The sequence below is a fragment of the Notothenia rossii genome (assembly GCF_949606895.1).
Source record: "Notothenia rossii genome assembly, contig: scaffold_383, whole genome shotgun sequence".
NCBI lineage: Eukaryota > Metazoa > Chordata > Actinopteri > Perciformes > Nototheniidae > Notothenia > Notothenia rossii.
The window spans coordinates 26947-34000 of NW_027640086.1; the positions used below are offsets into that span (position 1 = coordinate 26947).

The 7054-nt window shown below is 39.5% G+C and overlaps 1 long non-coding RNA gene across 2 annotated transcripts; it reads left to right on the forward strand.

Moving 5' to 3' along the window:
• The first annotated feature begins 636 nt into the window (after positions 1 to 636).
• Positions 637 to 7016, forward strand: LOC307027113. 2 transcript variants are annotated; one of them, XR_013804534.1, is made up of 6 exons: positions 637 to 1691; positions 2451 to 2584; positions 2695 to 2837; positions 4194 to 4734; positions 5070 to 5334; positions 5472 to 7015. It is a non-coding gene; the product is annotated as an uncharacterized lncRNA (long non-coding RNA). The 2 variants fall into 2 exon arrangements; XR_013804535.1 differs by lacking the exon at positions 637 to 1691 and adding an exon at positions 1713 to 1988 and having other exon boundaries at positions 5472 to 7016.
• Positions 7017 to 7054: the final 38 nt, after the last annotated feature.

Here is a 7054-nt window from a genome sequence, read left to right on the forward strand (position 1 = left end):
GCTCTGGCTCCCTCTCAGAAAAGTGCCATTTTCTGTCAACAGGAATAACTGAGCCTCCCAACCAGCATTCTGACCATGAGTCTGCAGGGTCGGCTCCAGAACAAATCGAATGGGGGGGCAATCGTTTACCACGGGGGGGCACACACATGCTGTAAGTCTCTTGTCTCTCACACACACAGCACTGCACGCTTCATTAAGCCAAGTCTCTCTCTCTCTCTCTCTCTCACTCACTCACTCACTCACTCACTCACTCACTCACTCACTCACTCACTCACTCACTCACTCACTCACTCACTCACTCACTCACTCACTCACTCACTCACTCACTCACTCACTCACTCACTCACTCACTCACTCACTCACTCACTCACTCACACACACACACACACACACACACACACACACACACACACACACACACACACACACACACACACACACACACACACACACACACACACACACACACACACACACACACACACACACACACACACACACACACACACACACACACACACACACACACACACACACACACACACACACACACACACACACACACACACACACACACACACACACCTGAAAGTGTGTTATGTAGCACCCTCTGTTGTTGTTACCTATTTCCGCCAGCGGGTCATATTGACACCACCTCTTTTCACATAAACATGACGTGTTGCTATAGCAACGCCTTTTGTCTACTGCGGTTCCCACTACTGACTGTAGTGAATGAGTATGGAATGCCATTTAAGCCAAAATTAAATAAATAAATAAATACATCAATAATTAAATAAATACATATATATATAAATATGCCTATGAAATAAATTATGAAATAAATAAATGAGGCAATAAATATGTATACATGTACATTTAAATACACATTTATTTATTTCATGGGACTTTTATTTCATAATGAGACATTTATTTCAAGAGACTTTTATTTCATAATGACACATTTATTTATTTCAAGAGACTTGTATTTCATAATGACACATTTATTTATTTCAAGAGAATCGTATTTCATAATGACATATTTATTTATTTCAGATGACTTGTATTTCATAATGACGCATTTATTTATTTCAGGTGACTTGTATTTCATGATGAGACATTTCATGATGAGACATTTCCATTCCTTATATGCAAATGAACGGGGCGTGGTTAGCTCACAGATCCAGAGACCCAGACCAAAGCAACAGCACCACAACACTGACTACTCGAGAAGAGGAAGAAAATGGAGGAGAAGGACTTACATTTTTTTTTATAAACTATATAATAACTACTAAATGAAAATAAGGCGGGGCAGACAACATGGAAGACGTCGGTGGGCTCCAAGATGCTATGCTATCCTTAGCAGATCAAATTGATCAACACGGTTTACCAACAGATACCGTGTTGGCCCATATTGAAGACTTTATCGAAGTACTCGGGCGGATAAGCGCTCTTCGAGATATCGACACGGATGACGAAGTTGTAAATACTTTGACACTGATTGAGCACCGTGTTCGTGTGGAAGATGTCCAAGAAGTTGGTTCAAGCACAGGTGCAGGACGCCCGCCTCTGGATATTCCATGCGATATGCTCGCTACCTACGTGCTGTCCGGTCTATCAACCCGAGAAATCGCGGATCTGTTTGGTGTGTCATCCCGCACAATTCAGAGGAGATCGGTCGAAGAAGGCCTAAGGTGAATTACTTGAGCTAACGTAAAATCAAATTATTGCTCTATCTAGCTAACGTCATACAAATAACGAGCCCATAGAAATAGAATACTAGAAATAGAATACGAGTATACTACTATACTCATATTCTATTTATATGGTCAGCCCGCTACAACTGTCACTATGGCAACGGTACACATACAAATGGCCGCCGCTCTGACCATCCTGCATTATCTTAAAATATAATACATCCATTATCCTGCTACGTTGATTTGAATGGGAATGTCCGTTCTACTCCTATTTTATTTCTATGGACGACACTGGTGGGCAAAAACGTGTATAATACAGTTAACAAAATTAAAACATGATTGACAAACAATTATTTAGTATTGTGTAGCAATATGATACGAAGAGATGTTTGAAATGGAGTATATATGTTAGACTGGTGGATGTTCGTCAACGTTAGCCAAAACGTTTATGTTGACGTTGCACACAAGTTAGGTCAGTTATTATTAACAGCTGCTCTGTCAGATATGACTATTGTTACACCGAAATCTGTTTGTATCGTGAAATTGCGGTTTTTGTTTATTCATCAAAAATGACTAAAGTCAGAGATGTTTCCTGATACACGTGAAGTTGCAGCCACTGTATAAATTAATGTTAAGATAACTGGAGTTGTGTTCATGCTAACTGTTACACCTAACTAACGTTGCTGTCGCTTATGTAATAAATATATAATTGAAGTGACATTACACATATATATGTTTTATGTTTTTCTACTGTAGAAAATCAGACCTATACTCTTCAATTAACGATGACGATGTAGATGCCTTGGTGATGGAGATTCAGCGCACTAATCCGAATGCTGGATATAAAATGATGCTGGGACATCTACGGTCCAGAGGCATACACATTCAAAGTAAAAATTAACAGTTTTTGTTTAACCTCAATGTTCAACCCAATTCCAAATGACGTGGGTTTAGCCAGTCGCCAATTTGAATAAACAAATAAATCTCCTTTTTCAATCAGGGCATCGAGTAAGGAGTGGAGAGAGTGGATCCAGGAGCAATCTTGATGCGAAGGTTAACCCTCCAGACTACAAGGCGTCGTCAGTACAATGTTCCTGCACCAAATAGTCTATGGCATATAGACGGTAATCACAAGCTGATCAGGTCAGTTTTTCCTGCTGCTTTTTGAGCTGTGTCCATCATAATCTAGTAGGCCACTGCTCTTGAACTCCTGTACTCAAGTGCTGCAGTCCTGCAGTTCTTTGTTCCAAGCCTGTACCACACCACCTGAAATCACTAAATAGTAACATCATGTGAGAAAACAGAGGTGAAGGTGTGATTGCTGAAATAAGTAGGCCTATCTACAGACATTGCACCCTTGGAAGTATTGAGTGTGAGACCAATTTGAAGGCTGAGGAAAAAGTAACATTAAAAGATATACGGCCAGGTCATTAATACTTAAAGATGCCTTTATCCTTTTTTAATACAAAATATAACAATGAGGGTTCTGTATGTTAGTTAGTTGAGGATATGAATTGAACTCCTTGTCTACTCATTAGATAATAATTGAGTTTGAATTTCAAAAAAAAACACAATTAGATGCTACTAAAGGTACAGTCCTTGCATGGGGGCAAGCCCTCTACCACATACATCCTAGCTAAATATGAGTTCTTCTGATAGTACCATAATGTCAGTGGTGTCCAATTTTATCCGCAAAGGGTTGGTGTGAATGTGTTCCAACAAAGCAGTGACACATGAACTCACAACTAGTTGGTGCACTGGAATCGGGTGTTTCTCTGCTTGGTTGAAATGCACCCACACTGACCCTTAGTTGGGACATCCATGATGTATTTTAACAAATGTGTGTAAGCTTTGACATACAAAATTATGTATTAGCATTTTCAAAGGTATGAACATGATCTAGAATATGTCTCAATTCCAAACAGTACCATGAAATCATATGTTCACATGAAATCACATGTTTCCTCTTCATATTTACTCTGTTAGGGCACTGTATTAGCACCTGAGGTGGTCAAATCAGTTTTAGCCTACTAACAATCTCAGGACCCATTGGCAAAGTCCTTTTACGGAGATTAGCCTACCGGAAACCAACATTTTAGCACCTTGTGTGATTCCATCTTTAGTAGAGATGAGAGGTTAGATGTTGGAAAAAGGTACTTTAAAATATAAATGTTGTTCACCCAGCTGACAAATCTACTTGCCTTGGTAAAGTAAATTAAACCATTGAATTTACTTATTTATGTACAACTCTTTTTAACTTAAAGAAGGTTAACATGCAATGTACGATAATGTTGGATATTGCAATGGCAATAATGTTTTGTGATATTGCAGGACATGTTGCTATTGCAATATCCAACGTTATCACCCAACCTGCCACAACCATACCCCTCCAACCCTATTCCTAACATAGCTTAATGAACAAGATGTGCCTTTATCAACTGTGATTTGGACATGAGGCCCCAATTCAATAACCAATTAATCCTGTTATATTTCACACAGATGGAGGATTGTTGTTCATGGTGGCATTGATGGATTCTCCAGGCTAATTGTGTACTTAAGTAGTGCCACCAACAACAGAGCTACAACTGTTCTTGAAGGCTTCTTGTCTGCTGTTGGCCAATATGGCATGCCATCTCGAATTCGGTATGTAATGTCCTACAAATGTCTAATAAATGAAGTACAATGAGACTTATTTGACTAAAATGTATTTTAATAGCATTTGTAACACAGGTACAATTATCAAAAAGAAAATGAGTGTTCGGAATTTCAAACAAGTGTAATGAAGGTGCTCTTCGGTAATCTTAAAACAGAGCTGGGTTACAACAGGAGTATGCTTAGACCCTGAAGAAGGCTTTCCGAGAGAAGACCTTTCTTTTGAAGGTACAATTATGTTGGATAGTCATCTTCAGATAAATGTACTTTTTTCCCCTTACAGATCTGACAAGGGGGGTGAGAATGTTAGGGTTGCTCATTTCATGGTCCAAACACAAGGGGAGAACAGGAGCTCTCATATTACTGGACGGAGTGTTCATAACCAAAGGTATGGAGGATTTATAAAATATAAATTATTAAAGTACAATGAAACCGAGAGAAGAAGCATGTCTGTCCACCCTCACAAAACAATACTTACATTCAGGCGGGGCAGGGGGTGATAGCGGGGCGTTTTACTGGCAGTTCATAACAAGTTCATTGGTCACTACCTAAAATCCAGCTCTCACTTCGCTCATCATTGTGTTCACACTCCAGTCTGAACATAAGTGTCAATCAGCCATTACTAGTAGAACCTTGTACAACTTTTCCATCCTGCTAACTGTTGAATAATGTGACCTGCCAAAAATACAATATAAAGGCTGTATTTCATTCTTTCTTTTACAGAATTGAGCGCCTTTGGAGAGATGTGTATGAAAATGTTCTTGATCTGTTCTACACAATATTCATCCAGCTGGAGGCCCAAGGATTACTCAATCCTGACCAAGAGATTGACCTGTATGCACTACACAGGTGCTTCATGCCACATATTCAGCATCATCTTCAGTGTTTCAAGGAGGCATGGAATCACCATGGGCTGAGGACTACAAGCCACCGTTCACCTTTACAGTTGTGGTTACTAAACAACAGAGAGGGACAAGATTTCTCACAGGTAAACAACGTTTTTTAGATGATGTAATGTATGCCATCTTATTCCCTGGCTCAATTATTTATTTAAAATACATGCAAAATGACCCACATTGTAATTGATTACACATTCTGAACGGCTTTATTCCTTTCGTATGTCAGGTTGGTGAGGATTATGGTGTGGACTGGGAAGGACCACATACCCCCTGTGCATCTAATGTCTTTGTTCCTGAGATCCAGCTCCTGCGCCCATTGAGTGAACAAGATCTTGTGGCCCTACCAAACCCCCATGTTCCTTTCAGTCAGGCATTGGCAGTTTATCTTGAAACTGTTCAAACCCTCAGAGTTATGTTGAACCCAGAACCTTAGGTCAGGCAACATTTTCTTCGCACGATTTCAGCAGTGGTGGAAGAAGTACTTAAAACCATTACTTACGCAAAAGTACCAATACAACAATGTAAATTACAAGTCAAAGTACAGACATACTATCAACAAAAATATACTTTAAGTATCAGCAGTAAAAGTACATGTTGTGCAATAAAATGTAAATAATAAATTCTGATGCAGCATGTTACTGTTGGAGCTGCTCTCATTCCTTTTGCTGTGTATTCCTCTCTACTCCTTCTTTTACATGCAAAAGCACACTTGCATGCACATACTGAAGGATATGAAAATGATGGATTGAAGAGCGACACGATGGAAGGAAGCCGAGAGCAGGGAACAGAGAGATGGTTGTGTGGTGACGTTGAAGGGAAATCATAAAGGTGGATGACCATTAATCCTTCAGTCCTACAGATCTTTTGTTGTACAGATCTTTAGCAGCAAACCTTTTGTTCCCAAAATACCAACCACACTCCATTCCCTCTCTGCCTCTAAAACGTTATCCTTTAGTTTTTCTCTTTCAGCTTTATAGATGTTCCACATTTTCTTTAACTCCACAGTTCCTACACTTGTCACTGTTACTTTTCCCCATGACATGCAGCGTACCATTCAATGCTGTGTGATTTATTCTGAGTCTAGCTATCATCATTTCCTCCCTTCTCTTTCTTTCTTTATAAATATGTGTCTGCTGGCAGACCAGCAGACCAGCATTTATCTATCACCAGCTTATGTTAGTATTAAATATACAATGTACTCTGGTAACTATCAAAATAAAGACATTGTATAGTGTTCATAACAGTATTTTTATTTAATAAATTATACTTAATACAATAATATTACAAAAAAACCTTACATCTAAATAAATATATCATCTAAAATAGATGCGTTTGATTTAAAAATAACAAATATAATTCAAAATGTAAACGGCAACAAAGAAATTATAAACATTATTTTTCTTGTTAATATCCATTATCTTCTCTGTTATGTATCTTCCGGTCATCCATGCTCAAGACGGGTAACATAACTACCCTCGGGGCGCTTAGTTCTCTCCGCCATGTGTTTGAGTGCGCACACGTGTGTGTGTGTGTGTGTGTGTGTGTGTGTGTGTGTGTGTGTGTGTGTGTGTGTGTGTGTGTGTGTGTGTGTGTGTGTGTGTGTGTGTGTGTGTGTGTGTGTGTGTGTGTGTGTGTGTGTGTGTGTGTGTGTGTGTGTGTGTGTGTGTGTGTGTGTGTGTGTGTGTGTGTGTGTGTGTGTGTGTGTGTGTGTGTGTTGCATGCATGTAGCAGGTTCTGTGTGTAAACTGCCCCACCCCCTCGCACACCGACAGGGGAGAGAGATCTCTCGTCCGGATTGGAAAGATCGAA